At 42.8% G+C, this 17,528-nt stretch overlaps 1 long non-coding RNA gene across 1 annotated transcript in view; it reads left to right on the top strand.

Annotated features, from left to right (window-relative positions):
- The first annotated feature begins 7,464 nt into the window (after positions 1-7,464).
- Positions 7,465-17,528, top strand: part of LOC120395736 — a 41,406-nt gene continuing 31,342 nt past the window's right edge. The window contains exon 1 of the long non-coding RNA XR_005592757.1: positions 7,465-7,572. This is a non-coding gene — a long non-coding RNA (uncharacterized LOC120395736). The remainder of the gene's footprint in view (positions 7,573-17,528) is intronic.

The following is a 17,528-nucleotide window of genomic DNA, read 5'->3' as shown; positions in this document are numbered from 1 at the left end:
ATCAACTTACTGAAGCCCTGGCGTGACCGAGAGACGTGTCTGGTCATTCGAGAAGCTCCATCTCAGACAGACGACCCACAGGAGCAGGTAAAGATATCTCCTGAATTAACCCCAGAACAACGAACAGAGGTCATTGAAATGATCCACCGGAACCAGGATGTGTTCTGTACACAACCGGGCCATATGACACTGGTCCAACATCATATTGTCACCAGCCCCAGAGTAAGGGTGACGATAAGACCATACCGAATACCGGAAGCTAAAAGGGAAGAAATTAGGATGGAAGTGAAGAAGATGCTGGAACTCGGGGTCATTGAAGAATCCCACAGTCAGTGGTCCAGCCTGATCGTCCTAGTCCCCAAGCCTGATGGCACCCTGAGGTTTTGCAACAACTTCCAGAAATTGAATGAAGTATCCCAGTTCGATGCCTATCCGATACCACGCATTGACGAGCTAGTTGATCAGTTAGGCAAGGCCCGATACCTAACCACTCTGGATCTGACCAAAGGATATTGGCAAATTCCCCTGGCCAAGAATGCCAAGGAAAAGACTGCCTTCTCTACACCCGATGGCCTGTTTCAATACACTGTCCTCCCTTTCGGACTCCATGGGGCCCCTGCAACATTCCAACGACTTATGGATAAGTTACAGTGACCCCATGCCAAGTATGCCACTGCCTATCTAGACAGGAAGCCCCTCACAAGCTGAAGGGCAGGAGAGGGAAGTAGCCCAGGGGAAGGAACCACCAGTTCAAGTGGTTCACCACTATCCTCAGGGCCCCTGGGCTGGGACCTGGAGTAGAGGGCGGGCCCAGGTCCCTCCCTCTCCACTCCCCTCCTCAAAGACACTAGTGGGGCAATTAATATTCCGATTCAGGGGCATGAAATGGTGCCCTGAACCCCCCCTAAAGAAGAGAAAGCGCGAGATCCATCATAATAGTGCCGGCAATTTGCCACACTATATTAAAAATACATATTGGTTGCTTGCATTACATGAAGACCTTTTATCAGAGCACTTGATGCACTTAATTAAGCCTCATTGCACCTGTTTGACATCAGTATTGTTCCCATTTTACAGACAGGAAAACTGAGGCACAGAGCGGGTAAGTGAGTTGCACTGGTAGAAGGCTCAGAAAATACTTCTCCAATAGCTAGATTATTGCATATTTCTCCACAATGGGGTTTCTTTCACTTTCCCTTGAAGCATTCACCAGAGATGGAATCCTAGACAATATGGACCTCTGCTCTGATCCAGTATAGAAATTCCAATGTTCCAAAAGGAAGAAGAGGAGGGGAAGTTGCAGGGGAATTCTGTGAATGAAAAACATATAAACTGGAATTGTGATACCAGATACATATAAACTGGAATTGTGAGGTTTAGGACCAGTTCCTAGCTGGTATAGCTTGTAAGAGCTCCACTGACTTCAACTTACACCAGTTGAGGATCTGGCTGTTAGAGTGTATCACAATGGCTCAGTGATCAGAGATGTCAAGGAATAAATTTCTAACCACATAGTTTCCAGCCCTTTTCCTTGTGAAGATAACCTTCAAAACCCACTGCAGTTCAAAGTCTGTCAAGGTGATTTTTTCTATAAATACTGTATTATTTACAGTTCACACACACACACACACACACCTCCAGCAGACACTTGGGGCTGGCTCTGGATTGGAACCAGTGAAGGTCAAAGCTGAAGAGCCAATGATTTTTGGAGAGGTGATGCCCCAAAGAATCAAAAGAGGGATGTTTGTTCAGTGTGCTAGTCTGACACTCAGGAGATCCCTACATTGGATCTGCCATAGACTTCCTGTGTGACCTTGGGCAAATCACAAAAGCCAGATTTATAAAGGTATTTAGATGCCTAAAGATGCAGGTAGGTGCTTTTGTCAATCCCATGAGATGTCTATCTGCATCTTTAGGCACCAGATACATTTAAAAATCTGCCCTTTAGTCTCTCTTTACCTCAGTATCCCACCTGTAAAATGGGGATAATAGCACTTCCCTACCTCATTTGCTTCTGCCACCTTTACTTATCATGAGCATCCCTTATTCTTCAATTTGTCCTGTTGAACTCACTAGTGGTGCCAGTGGAGTAAGGGTAGCAGAGTCTGGTCCTAAGGAACAAAAAAAGACTTTAAATTAAAAAAAGGTACTATAATTGCAATTTGAACTATTTGTTGCACATTCTTTCAGTCTAAGCTCACTGAATATTTTTTTCTGTATGCAAATTATCTGTGAAGACTTCATTGTTTGCAATTTTGTTAGTTATTTCAGATTACATGACTAAAGTCTGATGCAAACTATGGATTGCTCTTGAACTATTTTCTATGGCTGTTTAGTATATTTGCTGTTCTCACAAATGTTTCTAAATACTTTTCTGTTGCATTCACTAGTCTCTAGCTATAATATTAAGGATGATAAACCAAACTTGATGGGAAAACTGGGGTATGACCTTTGAAGCACAAATCACTAGAACTTCCCTTTTGGGGGAGTTTGAGGAGGCAGGCGTACAAACCCCTCTAGCATGACATACAAAAAGTCATTTCAAAGAAACCCTGTCTATGCAGAAATTTGTAGGAAAAGGGAAAAGCCTTGTTCTCATTTTCAAATTGAAGAAACAAAGTACACAGTAAATCAAGAGCCAGATTTTGAAATCCTAGCTGCTCTTTTATCTCCCACATTTTGCAGATACAAACTTTCCTCTTTAATTCTTAGTGCATGAAATTTAAGGCCCAGATACTGCACTGAGTTGTGTGTGGAGAGATCCCTGCGTCCTATATAGGCATACCATTCTGCCCATATGGAGCCATACTGAAGTAATGGGGCAATGCATTGGATCAAGGATCTACTCACACGCAGTTCAATGCAGTACTGTGCCGTATGTCACTTTGAGTACGTATATACTACCCACTGGATTGGCAGGTAGTGTTCGATGTATCAGGGATCGATTTATCGCGTCTCGTCTAGACGCGATAAATCGATCCCTGAATTGACGCCTGTACTCCACCTCAGCAGGAGGAATAAGCGGACTCGATGGGGGAGCCGCAGCGGTCGACTCGCCACCGTGAGGATGGCCAGGTAAGTCGAACTAAGATACTTCAACTTCGGCTACACGAATAGCGTAGCTGAAGTCGAACACCTCCCTCCCCCCACCACTCAGTGTAGCCCAGGCCTTAGACATTGTCAGACCTGATATGTGGGCACAATAATCAGATGCACAGACATCTACAGTTCCAGTTCTGCTCCCTCTGAAATCCACGTCAAAACTACAATTGACTTCAGTGGTGTAGAACTGGGGCTAAGTGAACAAAACAGCAACTTATAGGTACAACAAATTATAGGTACAAATTACCAGGCCTAGTTAAGGCTTGGATGAAAATTTGGCCCTACATCTGATTTTCATACATATAGCTTTTGCTATGAACTATGGAATGTGCTTATGTGCAAATCATGCTCAATTTTGTATACATTTATGTGATATTCATAATAATTTTCTGTTGTATTCATGGAGTAGGAGGGCCCTCCAGTGGCTAAAATAATACCTATAAAGTCCCACTTCTGTTTATCTAAAATTTGTATGGCTTAGTGGTTTAGCCATATGGTTTATAGCGCAAAGGTATTAAGTTCAAATCCTTCAGGAGTTTTTCTAAACTTCCTACTACATATTTTTCATGTCCACTCAATGAGGCAGGGATCCTCTGGAAAAAATAGTATGTGATCATGTACGTAAAGACTGTCTCATATGCACATGTTCAAGGGGGAGTCAAATCAGGGTTGCACAAGCAACTTTCATTCTGACATTTCCTAACTTCAGAGTACTTGACTTTGTGGCATTAAAGTTCTTTTAACAAAGTTTTGTATGTGTATGATTATTTGTCATTGGAAAGGGCCATGTCTTTATAGCTGTTTGTGAGCTATCCATCCCATTTGGTGCTCCATAAGTAATAATAATGCCAAATAGTGTCTATGCAGAACTGATTTTTGTGACGGATTTGTGGTTCACCTCCAGTTCTTAACTTGTGGACCACCACACAAATTTTCCGCACCTAAGGCCCTGAGCCTGCAAATACTTCTGCAGCCTGGAGTACTACTTCTATGCTTAAAGTCACTCCACTGAATAAGTGCTCGCAGGAATGGGGACTGGGTTTGGATTACAACTAGCAACCCCCGGGTGAAAGGCTCCCAAATCCCCTTAACAACATCATGAGATATCAACTCCCTATTTATTAGGTTACATTGTAACTTTGCTTCAAGTCCTAAGTAAGGGGTGGGGCTGCCGTGCCCCAGGAGCACACTAGGAATTATATTACGACAGAGAGGAGTCACAGTACAGTCCCTGACTCCCCTCTTACTCCAGCCCTGTATGTGTTGCACATTATCTCCCCTTCCGTATTGGCTCAGCTGTGCTGGCTGATGCACTGCAGGGAGATCAGAGTCAGGACTCCACCTATTCCTCACCCCGACCTGTTATATTCACAGCATACACACAGAGAGGCTAGATAAAAACATAAAATACTCTTGCTAAATGCTTGCAACATAACACTGTATTTATTCTTATGACTCAGAAGGATTATGCCCAGTAACCAAAAACAGGGAGAGAGAATGGAAAAGCCATTCCTTAAGGCAGAGAGGCACAACTCATCCCAGCTGCCTTTCAGCTGGCTGTTTCCAGACTGACTCTGCTGCTCCCAAACACTTCACTATAGAGCATCAGGGCTCAGAACCTGCAGCAGAGCCAGTCTCTGGGCAACCTAGTGAACACAGCTGGACTGCAGTAGGCTGTCTGATTGGCTACCCCGCCCGGCTGATGGGAAGAGTCCACAGATTGGCCCATAAACCCAGCTGCAGTTCCCTGGCTGCTCACAGCATTTTCCTGTGATAGCATATGCTTGTTCCTAGTCTTTTCCCTGCCTTGAACCCAGCCATGCCCCGTCTTGCTCCAGGTAACCCTATTCCCACCCTTGGCTCTAGAATCTGGCCTCTTTCTCAGGTGCTGACTCCTGCTCTAACCACTAGGCCCCATGTCCTGGTCACTTGACACAGAGCAACTTAGCTTGCAAGCCAAACCAGGAAACCTTACCCCCCTACACATTCTTAAAGTGATAGCATGCAATTCCAACACAGTCCTCAATACACGATGCAATCTGCCCACTGTCTGCTCACCTGTGGGGGAATAGTGACCCGGCAGCAGATACTTTCTTTCTTCTTCTCCCAGTGCAACCCTTGGTACAGGTAGTCCATACCTGGGAGCCAATGGTGTACCTTACACCCTTCTCCCCAGTGCAAGTGTGTAACACAGGAGATGATTGTGCACTGTGTGCAGTGAGTTATTGACCCCAGTGTAACTATTGGAAACTCCTTAGGAAGATACATTAGTGTCATCAGTAAAACATGATGGGCCTAACTTCAGATCCTGGATTTAGTTATTGGAAAGCGTCAGACAAATATTCCTTTTAACGAATACAGTAGAATAGAACATACAGGATAATATCTAATGGTGTTGTTATGAATATTTCATACATTAATAGTTTATTAATATTTTACATCTTTGATACATTTAATTTCCACTATAGCTTTTAAGTTAAAGAGCTCTCAATGGCACTCTTATCCAGACAGATAAGTGATGTAACCCAACCTTTCCCTACCAACAGACAGATGAAGAGTAAATAGCACTCAAGGATGTTGACAGAAATGTTCTTCTGATAGTAGCTCTAAGCATAATTTGCACAGAGAGGGGCCCAAATGTGAGCATAGGTTCCTGTGGCGAGTGCAGCTCTGTAGCTGGGAGGAGATGTCATCATTCTATTTTGTGTGCGCTGCTTCTTTGAAAGTAGAGGAGTCTGGCACGTGGGCAGCAGCCATTTTGTGTTTCATTTCAGAGGTAGAATGTTGGGGAATGATCCTCTGGGCTGACTTTCCTGGAGATTTCACATTGTGCCTTTCTTTATGTTTCCCTTAAAGGACAGGCTGCACGCCTGCTGCCACATCCCTTGGTGGGATTGTGACCATTTCCATACAATGGCGGCCAGAGATCCCAGTCAAGATCAGAGCCTCATTGTGGGGAGCACTGTACAAACTTAGCCCCAAACAGCTTACCTTCGAAACAAAGACGGCACGCAGAGGTGAAGTGACTTGCCTAAAGTCATAGCGCAAGTCAATGGCAACACTGAGACTAGACTCTGCAATGTTGTCTTAGGCCAGTGTGCCATCCACTGGACAACACTGCCACTCAGTGAGGAAGCTTTGCTGCCCACTGCATGAAATGACATGGCTACAGACCTGCACCATGACATGTGCCCTCAAGGGAATGTGGAGGGAGCAGGTCTGATAAAATAAGAACCAGCATCAAAGATAAATATTTCATTAAAGAGCTGTTGGCCAAGCCCTCAGGCCCCTACTCAGTTTTTACACAGTCTTCTCTCCCTCAAAGCTCTCATTGGCTCCACCGGAAGGTGCAGGTGTTCTGTGGCTTTGAAGATAAGGCAGTTTCTATTTAGGTGCTTCCCTATAGACTTTAGTTCCTCATGTTAGGCACCCAAGTTTGAAAAATGTATCCTAAATAACTGGGAATAGCGGCTGTGCTGTGAAACAGAGCAATTCATCAGTAGAAAGCTACAGGACAAAGAACCTACCTGAACTATTCCCCTATGAATTTTTTGGAGGTCTGGGCAGCTGTTCTTTCCCGTTGTTTTTCATTTCAACCACAGCCTCTGTCTTTCTAGCAAAGGCTAGAAGCCAAATTCCCAAACAGTGCTAGAAAAGCATTTCTCACAGTATTTATGGCCCAAACGGAAGCCAGAATTATCAGGAATCTTGTGAGGAAGTTTATTCTCATGAGCTTTCTAGTCCAGTTTTTCAGATTGAAAGGGTTAGAATAGTTTTTATAGGGCCCCAGTGCGCTATGCGGTGTGCAAATGTGGCACTCCCAGACAGGGGTGCTGTTTTAAAGAGAAGCATTTTAATAAATGGTTTGCCAGAAGCCAACCAACCAACAGCTTGCAAAAGCCCCCCTGGCTTGAGTATCTGCCAGGAACACCACACTCTGCTACAACCACTCCAGGCTCATCAGAGCAGTGTTCTGTTCATTCTTTCAGCAGAGCTCCAAACCATAAAGAAGAAGGGGGCAGGAAAACAGTCATGGCATTCATCATGGTTGCCCCCCGCACCCCCCCCCCCCGATATAATATTGACTACATTTCCACACATGTGATAACTTTTGAGTGCTATGTCAACACACAGTAAAAGAGAATACCTGCCCCAAAGCACTTGCAATCAAAATAGGCAAGAACTGAAGGGGGCACAGCAGTGAAGTGACTTGTCCAAAGTTACACAGGAGGTAAATGGAAGAGCTGGAAATAGAGCATATGCCTGCAGCCATAGTATGTGATTGCTGCTCGACTAGATGCACCTGGGCTAGCTTTCATCTAGTGAAGCCATGGCAAAGCAAGCTTCAGCACAGGCTAGTCCCACAAGTAATTAGCCAGGAGGGCTAGTACAGGCTCTTCTGAAGTGTGTGCTGCTGCAGTTTGTTTCACTGTTCCAGTACCCAAGCTTGTTAGGTTAAAGCTAGCTCAGGTATGTCTACTCCAGCTGCTGTCTAGGGTGACTACCTGTCCCTAATTGGGCAGGACAGTCCCGAAATGTACATTTCAAGTTCCCATCTTGGGAAAGACTGAATGACTCTGGGGCAGCCCTGGAATCTCAGACCCTCCACCTGCCCTGGAAGTTGGGGACATGGGATGGGGGCTGCTTTTAGGCATCCCAACCTCCCGCCCAGGGCAGGGGGAGGGTGCGGGGCTATCCACAGTGATCTGGACTCCCTGGGCAGCTCTTACCATGGCCTGACTTCGGCTTCTGGCTGTCCCTGCCTGCAGGTATATGGGATCTTGGGGAGCAATTACCACACAGGTGGTGTGCCAATTAATTTCTTTATTAAAGGGAAAAGGAAGTGGTGGGAATTTAACAATGAAATACGATGGGATGGAGTGTATAGGGTGTTTACAATAGACAATAATGGTGGGGGGGTTTCTTATTGAACAGTGTAGGGAGTTCTAACAGTGGGGTACAGTAAGTGGGGTTTAGCACAATGGGATACAGTACAGTTAATAAGCAACTCAACTTTATATAGGAACAACTCTAGATGCAGTGTGGAATGTAAAACATACAAAAAGGAGATGTAAGACAAACTGGTAGCTTCTATATAGAATGGTCAACAATCTTAGAATGTATTAAGTGGTTAGTGGCCTTATACACAATGTAACACAATAGTATCAATGCAAATACAAAGTATATCAGAAAGGTGGAGGCAACCAGTGGGGTGTTATAATTACAAGTAAAATGTGAATCACGGTGCAATAATACAATATGGGTGATAAGTGAAATTATGCAATGTAGAAAATTACTGACTTAATTTGTGAGGCTGTGATAGCAAGAGTGTACCCAAAGGCTGGGTCAAGAAACAGGAGTGGGGGGGTGAATGATTAGTGGCAACTGTTGAGAGGTGCAGCTGCAAGCAGCGAGAGACTCTGAAGCCCTGCGGGGTAAGGACAACGGAGCAGTGTTTGGAGGGGAGAAGCAGCAAGGGGTTTTGGAAGTTCGGAGGATGATGCAGACGCGGGGGAAAAAGCAGCAAGGGGTTTGGGAAGTTCAGAGGGTGATGCAGGTGCGGGGGGGAAAGCAGCAGCAAAGGGTTACAACAGGGAGACACGGAGAAGTACACAGAGGGGGAGATTGGAGCAGCAAAAACCTTATCTATCCTCTAACTTAATCAAACTTGTATAAAATGACAAGCAGCTTATACAAAGTAACAAAACAGGTACAGAATACAACCAGGCAATGGCTTTTTAAATCTATCTTAACCAACGACTAGGCAAAACAACAAATATCACAATTCTAAGCAAAACTATAACAAGCAACTATACGGAGCAACAAAACAACAAACTATAGCAAGGCAGGTGAAACTTACAAGCTTTACAATCTTAACAAACTATGACTTATTAAACTAAAAAACCAAAACCTATGGTGCACCTTATGCTATGGGGAAGTTACAGAGGGCAGAGTGGTATGTGCCCAAGATACAGCTCCCAAGGCAGGCCCCAAGGAAGCCAAGGGATGGTGGCTGCAGCAGTGGATACAGCTGAAAGCAGTGAGCCCGAGGCAAAGCCCACTGGAGCAGAGCTTAGCAGCGGCACAAACTTATTTTTAGCGGCAAAGTGCCGCGGAGTTTGAGAGGTTTTAAGACACAGACCAAGGTTTAGCTTGAGTCTGTGTGCTGGGGAGACAGAGCCAGCAGCTAAAATAATAAATAAAAGTATAGAAAGTTTCACAGAGGGATTCTTACCAGTCCCCAAGGCAGCAGCAAAGGCAGAAGCAGCAAGAACATCAGAAGGCTCGGTACGGTCTTGATAATCAGGAGATCTCTCAGGCAGCAATTCGTTCTTCGTGTGTGGGGGGGGGTTAAAAATGGGGGTATGCTCAAAAATAAAATGAGAGCGGAGAAAGGACCCCCAGAACCCCTGGTTGATCAGACCAGGCAGCAATGCTGGAACCTTTCCAAGGTCTGATCAGAAAATGTCTGGTTATAAAGGCAAACTTAGGCAGCTTCCCGCCAGTAACTCTGATTGGTTCCCCTTCTTACAGGGAGGAGAGAAGGCAGGGAAAAGACTGCAGGTAGGCATAGAACATGTCTGGGCAAGTTCTGAGCCCCAGGTATGACTCATATGCTCAGCTATTTTGCCTTTAGGTCTTGCAGCTCTGGACATTGCCTACCGTACACCAAGCCCAGGTTTAACAAGGTGATAACAGGACTAACCCTTTGAACAGTGCAGTGGTCCCACTTAGCATGCAGCACAAGTGGCCATTCCTTTGAGACAGGCAATGGCTCTTGTTAAACAACTTAAGGGGCCCTCCCTTTGAGAAGGGCAGTGGCCCTGGTAAACAACTTAACAGCCAGGGAGGGGCGGCCACAGGAGGAGAACAAAAACAAAATGGAGTAGGGGGACAGCTGTAAGAAACAAAATGGAATAGGGGGATAGCTGTAACAGACACTGGCCTGGCCAGGGGGCAGGGGCTCAGGGGAAGAGGAGAAGCCGGGGGTAGGGCCACAGAGGCAGCGGGGCTCCTGCATGTGTCCCATTTTTGTATTTTGGAAAGGTGGTCACCCCACTGCCATCACACCCCACGACTGCAGTTTAGATAGAGCCATAGTCCTGGTGCAATGTGCTTTTTACTGAACCACGTTGCCCCTATTTGTTCAACCCTGGCTTGGAAAATCCTCTGAACCATAGGCGCCGAGTATGTGGGTGTTCCAGGGCTGAAGCACTCATGGAAGGGGAAAAAAAGTGGGTATTTAGCACCAACCGGCAGCCCCACTGATCAACTGTTTAGTGGTGGGCAGGAGGCGCTGGTGGGGGGGGGCACAAAGTGAGGATGGGAAGAGGTGGAGCGAGGGTGGGGCCTCGGGGACGGGCTAGAGTGGAGATAGGGCCTCGGGGTGGGGTGGGGTGGGGGTGGAGCACCCACCCAGAAAAAAGAAATTTGGTACCTGTGATCTGAACTTTTGGATTCTTCCTTGAACCAAACTTGTGAGTGTTTTGCAGCATGTATATTACTACTGAAAACTGATCTGAAAGGAAGACAATCACTTCCATTTTTAGCTTTGTTTCCCAGGGATGATGTCTGTTCCCTTGTCTTCCATTTTCTGGATTTGCAGCAATAAGGTGCATGCATTTTGTTTCCAATTTAATTTCACATAAGATAAATGATTGAAGTAAATTATTGCTGATAAACTCCCGAACTAAAATACCTCATTCTTTGATCTGGAAAAAGCAATTAGAGTTAATGACAGCTTTTTGAGCTGTGCGTACATTTGTATGGTGCCTCATCGATGTTTAAAGACTATGACAGGCTAACCTTCACCATAAAAACTCATAATCATTTGAAATGATAATTTCTCAGGTAAAAAGGCATAATATGGGGAGGAAAGATATGCTAGGACCTTTATGGCCCAGATCCAAAGCGCCTGAATCAGTGGAAACTTCCAGTGATTTTAGTGGGCTTTGGAGCTGTCCCTTTCTTTGTATTTGATAAGGGAGTATTTTCATCTTCCCCACCATATTAAAGGACCCAATTCTGTGCCTATTGAAGTCAATGACAAAACTCCCATTCTTTTTAAATAAGGGCAGGCTTGGGTCTCTCTCTATTTATATGCCAATTAAAAAGTTCCATCTTTCCAGCTGGGAAAATGCTATCTGACCACACTTGTTATGTACTGTACATTTTATTTTTGGATCAGAGTGCTAACAGTAAATTGAGAGAGGATTTTTCCCAGCAGAAAAGATGTAGTGAATGTTTTCTCACATTCCTGGAATTAGACCAAGTTCTGAATTGGAGGCCACATACAATGGTTCACTTCTTGAAAGACAAAAAAATGGTGTCACATTAGGCACTATGGTAATAATAATAAATAATAATAATAAGTATAATATTGACTCAGCCAGATCCATTAGCATTAATGGAGCTACACTGATTTATACCAATTTAGGACTTGGATTTAGGCTATTAAGGTTGAATATTGCAAAAAGTCTTCAGTTAACTTTCATTCACATCTTTAAGCAAATCCATTTTAACCCTGCACATCTTTTTGTACTTGGTCTACCTAAATATCCTAGCAAAGAAATTTTCTGGAAGAAATGTTCAGCAAAATAGCAAATGCTGCACAATTGTGTAAAATATATTTGGGATGTACATTTTCTGTTTGCACTAGAACCTGACTGCAAGAACTATGCTCATCCATTCAGGGAACAGAAATATACCCTCATGTTTCCAGTGAAATAGCTTGAAGTTCAAATATTTACAGCAAAATGCTTATGCTCATACTTGAGCCATGGTCCAAAAATTAGTCACTGAAATTACTCAGAAAATTGTAACTGGACAATTTGTAGAGCTTATCAGAAATGAGCATTTCTGTTCTGCAGGAAATTCTGACATTTCAAAACTTATGTTCCAAATTGGAACAAAAAGACAAAATTTCAAAATGTCCCATAGAATTTTTTTAAAAAATTGATTTGAACCATCAAAACCTTTCAATAATGTCAAATTGTTTTGTTTAAATAATGTCAAGACAATGTCATATCAATATGAAATATAACAATATATAATATAATAAAATTAATGAATTAATGTAATATGAAAGTCTACTTGAATTCAACTGAAGCGATAAAGTCAAAATGAATCATTTCGACACTATCAAAAGTTAGCGTTGCCCAACTAGTTCTAGAAGAGACACTCAGAAACTTGCATGATCAGGCCATTTGTTTCATAAGGATTGTCCTAAGCATTAGATCCTAAGCATTTAATGTTAATGTAAAAAGCACTTCCAAGGTCTTTCCTCTTGAAAATTTTATTGAAATTGACAAGTTCCCACAAAATGTTTTGATTGTAATAAAATTGCAGTTTTTGATGGAAAGCTGTTCCATCACAAAAATTTTGAACAGCTCAAACAATTTGTGATCCAAAAAAAGGCAAATTTCATTGAATAAATAACATAGTTTCTACTGATTACCTAGATTTGATTCACATCCACAGTAACTTTTCTGGAAAGGCTTCTTTCACACTGAAATTGATTTCCGTTTGCAAGAGGCCAGACATAAAACATTTTTGTAAAAAAAAAATGAGATTGATTGGATAAGGCATTGAGATATTTCACTTTGAACAAAACCCCCTGTTCAGTTCATGGAAAGCTTTCTAACTTTTTTTGTAGTAACATTTCTCAAAAACACGTTGGTCTGAAAACTCTACAAGTGCTTTATACATTCACATTCCAATGTATAATCCAATGCATAGGGGTATCCTTGTGAAATATAAAGGTCCTGATCCTGAAAGATTGAGTGTCTCCTTTAAACCTAGTTGGCAGATGGGGGTTCCTGCTGAAAGTTTGATTAAAATGAATTTTTTTTCTCTGTAACACTGATGTTGTGAAGGCCAGGACTATAACAGGGTTCAAAAAAGAGCTAGATAAGGTCATGAAGGATAGGTCCATCAATGGCTACTTTCCAGGATGGGTAGGGATGGTGTCCCTAACCTCTGTTTACCAGAAGCTGGGAAGGGCGACGGGAAGTTATCACTTGATCATTACCTGTTCTGTTCATTCCCTCTGGGCAGGGTCGGCTCCAGACCCCAGCGTGCCAAGCACGTGCTTGGGGCGGCATGCCGCGGGGGGCGCTCTGCCTGTCGCCAGGAGGGCGGCAGGCGGCTCTGGTGGACCTCCCGCAGGCGTGACTGAGGAGGGTCTGCTGGTCCCACGGCTCTGGTGGACCTCCCGCAGGCATGCCTGTGGATACTCCACCGGAGCCGCGGGACCAGTGGACCCTCTGCAGGCACGTCTGCAGGAGGGCCACCGGAGCCGCAGGACCGGCGACCGCCATAGCGCCCCCCGCAGCGTGCTGCCATGCTTGGGGTGGCGAAATTGCTAGAGCCGCCCCTGCCTCTGGGGCACCTGGCATTGCCCACTGTCAGAAGACAGGATACTGGGCTAGAAGGACCATTGGTCTGATCCAGTATGGCCGTTCTTATCATCTTAAAAATTCAACTTTTCATGGAAAAAATGAAAATTGATGAATACTTAAAAATTTGGCCAAAAATTGCTAAAATAGAATAATTTTAATCCGCCCCCCCCCCCCCCGCTCTCATGTGAAATTTTTCTGTTTTCAGGTTTTTGGTTTTCTGGAAAATTTTTTAATTTAAACCAAAAAAATGAGGAAAATATCTGTTTTATCTAAAACCTAGTTATCCATTTAAAAATGACAGTTAAAACAGACATTTTTTAGCCAGCCTGGTCTCTTCAGCTTCCATTAATTTCATCCTTAATCTGCACACATACATTACATTTCTGCTTAATATTTCAACTTAAATGCAAAGGTCCTGATTCTGCTCTTATTTACACTAGCATAAATGTAGATTAACTCCACTGAAGCCATTGGCATGGCTTCGGATTTACAGTGACATGAGAACAGAATCAGGTCTAATAGATTTTGTTCTTCTGCACATCCTTAGTTGTGCATAACATTGTTACTCTACAGTCATAATTTTTGCATCTAAGGAAAACTGAACTACTCATACAAGGAATTTCTAATATGTCAAATGTAACATTTTAAAAGTTCATTAGTTTTTATTTATGCCAAGCTAAAAAAAGTCAATTTTTTCCCCAGTAAAGTACATTTTTGTCACTGTTCTATAACTGGAAAAGAACCTTTTTTTGTTCAAACTTTCCAAAGAAATTCACATTTAGTCAGAGATTCAGACTGGAAAATAGCAACCCAAAGGGTGAACATTTTGGAAAGTTACCACCATCTGAAAAAAGTGGGTTCTAATGGATTGTTCTGCAACCTTAATTATAATGGACACAACAAATGCCTGTAACAGTGGAGTGGAAAATTGAATTTCAGTACAATATATCCAGATCCACAAACCTTCTTGCCAAATACCACTGAGTTGCTTCCTTTGACAACCTCTGTGAGGCCTCAGAACTTTAATATTCTGGCCTTTATTAGCATTTTCCAAAATCTTAATTCCCCTTTGTGGAAAATGTGATCTGGTGGTTTGAACAGAAGAAAGGGAAACAGGACTTTTGGATTCACTTCCTCTCTGAAGTTCTCAGTTTTTGATGTTTAGTTTTTTTCAGTATTATACAATGATATTGGGAATTATATTTGTTTACAGGCTTTAATAAAGCAGTACAGTGGTCCAAATTGTGTGTCCATAACCAGTTAAAATGTCCCTTGCCCAGGATCACTGATGATGGTGCCAAGTCTTGGGGGATTTGCTCCATCAGGTTTGGTAAAACTTTTATTTTCTGAAACCTAATTTTTGTCTCGTGTGAACTCAACATTCTCCCTTTATAATAAAGGAGAGAAGAATATCATCCTGTTTATTACTCATGGTCTGATGTTTTAGAAACACTTCTTTAAAGGAAGTAGTAGAAAAGTTGCTTAAATATTCTAATGTGTTTATCTTGCTTCAAGTTCCAATCTCAGAGTATCTCAGAGTATCTTTTGTTTCAACCTACCAGACAGAGACACATCTTTACATGTAGGAAATGCCACACAAAGGAGGGAAATACAGATAAGTCTTCTGCTAAGACTATGCTCACTAACATGACTGGAACTGTAGACAAAATTCACAAGGTGAATGTAGTGTAAAATGACCAAAGCTCATTGGATGTATGCAGGCACTAGGGTATTTATCAGATTGTAAGTAGCCTAGATTCTGGTGTAATGTCCACTCCAGGTGTATGTGTCATGTTAAATTTCTACAGATTGTTAATGGCAGTCAGAATAAAAATAGATCATAGATTTCTCTCTAAATGTCCATAGACCATGATCCATGGTGACACACACAAGGGTGATCTCGTATTGTGACGTGATAAAGTATATCTTTAGATACAGAGATACATCAAACAAAATGTTGCTGATGAGTGCTGATGAGGGAATCCAGGTTAACACCCAGGGAGACCAGAATCATCTGTTTAGTTAAAGAGTCACAGAATTAGTAACAGGACTGGCAATACACGTTCCCCACATGCTGCCTCAACTCTAACCTGGAGAGAAGTATGCCCACTATTCCAGTCCTTAGCCTCTCTGCTGAGGCTACCAACAAGATTGCCAGCTGATGTGATGTGAATACAAGTCTGATAAGTGTATTGAGAAAAATAGAATTGTCTTCTCACACCAATGTTATAGTGGCTTAAATCCATTGACTTAAATGACTGACTTCTGATTTGCAGTGGTCAGAGAAGAATTAGGTCCATATGACCCAAGGATGGGAAAGACTTCTTAGTTTGTCTTATCCGTTCCTTCAGCCAACAAAGAACTGTTCCTTATAGTGAAAACAATGAGGATTCCTCGTGGTACCTTAGAGACTAACAAATTTATTTGGGCATAAGTTTTTGTGGGCTAAAACTCACTTCAATCAGATGCATGGAGTGGAAAATACAGTAGAAAAATACATGCATCTGATGAAGTGGGTTATAGCCCACAAAAGCTTATGCCCAAATACATTTGTTAGTCTCTAAGGTGCCACAAGGACTCCTTGTTGTTTTTGTTGATACAAACTAACATGGCTACCACTCTGAAACCTGTTCTTTATAGTATATTCTCCAGAGGCCTGCTCTGTTTGGCTTTAAGTGTCTCAGGCAATGGGCTTTTCATCATTTCCCTAGGAAGACCATTACACGATCTAAAAAGAATTCAGCATTAGGAAATAGTAAAAATGTACAAAAATACCTTCTAGAGAAATGATCAAAGGTCTCCTCCCAGTTACATCACATACAGTATCCAAAAAGTAGAGTCTGTTTTATACCACTAGTAATTCCTTCACAGCCTAGTCCAATCAATAACATTTTCATTACATGGCTACAAGACAAAACTTTAGGTTCAAGTCCTAAAATAAGATTTAGGCTTCATCCCAGTGAGGCTGGTAGAAGTGATGGCTCCCTGCTGGGAGATGCTATCCCAACCCTGTTCCTGGAGGATATTATGGATTTCAAAGAACATCAGCTAGAGTAATGCACACCATTTAAGCTGCAGCTCTTGAGTAACCAGACATGGATGAAGTTGTGAGTTAGACAACACAAAGGTGGTGTAGAGCACTGGAGGCCCCAGGTAGGGATCAAGGCTCCTTGTGTCAGTCACAGTACACATACATAACAATAAAGACAGTGCTTAGTATATGGCAACAAACAAATGGTTGTGGGGATGGAGATGATTGTGGGGACAGAGATGACTGTGAAATTATTGTTCATTAGAGCTCATCAAAAACAAAGACAACACCTTTCAAAAACAAATTGTTGAAATGTTCAGACTGATTTTGGTTGAAATTCAAAATCATAATGAAAATTTTGTCAAAAATGGCAGTTGTTGAAAATTTTCAACCTGTTCTATTTAGTATAATAATAAACAGTGAATACTTCCCAACTGCTTAACCACTGGGAAGAATTTCAAAGGTTCCCAAGCACTTAGGAAGCACTTAGGAGCCTAAGTTTCATTAAAAGTCAATGGGACTTACCTTTATAAATCTGATCCTTAGGAAATTAGTTAGGCACCTAAAGATGCAGATGGGTGCCTAGTGCCATTTTCCCATTGAAGTCAATGGGAGTTAGGCACCTAACTTGTTTAAGGGTATGTCTTCACTACCTGCCGGATTGGCGGTCAGCGATCGATCCAGTGGAGATCGATTTATCGCATCTAGTCTAGACACAATAAATCGATCCCCAAGCACTCTCCCGTCGACTCCTGTACTCCACCGCCGCGAGAGGCGCAGGCAGAGTCGACAGGGAAGCAGCAGCAGTCGACTCACCACGGTGAAGACACCACGGTAAGTCGATCTAAGTATGTTGACTTCAGTTACGTTATTCACGTAGCTGAAGTTGCATAATTTAGATTGATCCCCCCCCAGTGTAGACCAGGGCAAAGACATTTTTGAAAATCCCACTAGGCACCAATCTGCATCTCTAGGCATTTAAATACCTTTAAAAA

This window comes from Mauremys reevesii, linkage group 1 (genome assembly GCF_016161935.1).
Source record: "Mauremys reevesii isolate NIE-2019 linkage group 1, ASM1616193v1, whole genome shotgun sequence".
NCBI lineage: Eukaryota > Metazoa > Chordata > Testudines > Geoemydidae > Mauremys > Mauremys reevesii.
Note: the sequence above shows the minus strand (reverse complement) of the source record. Positions and strands in the feature narration are given on the sequence as shown.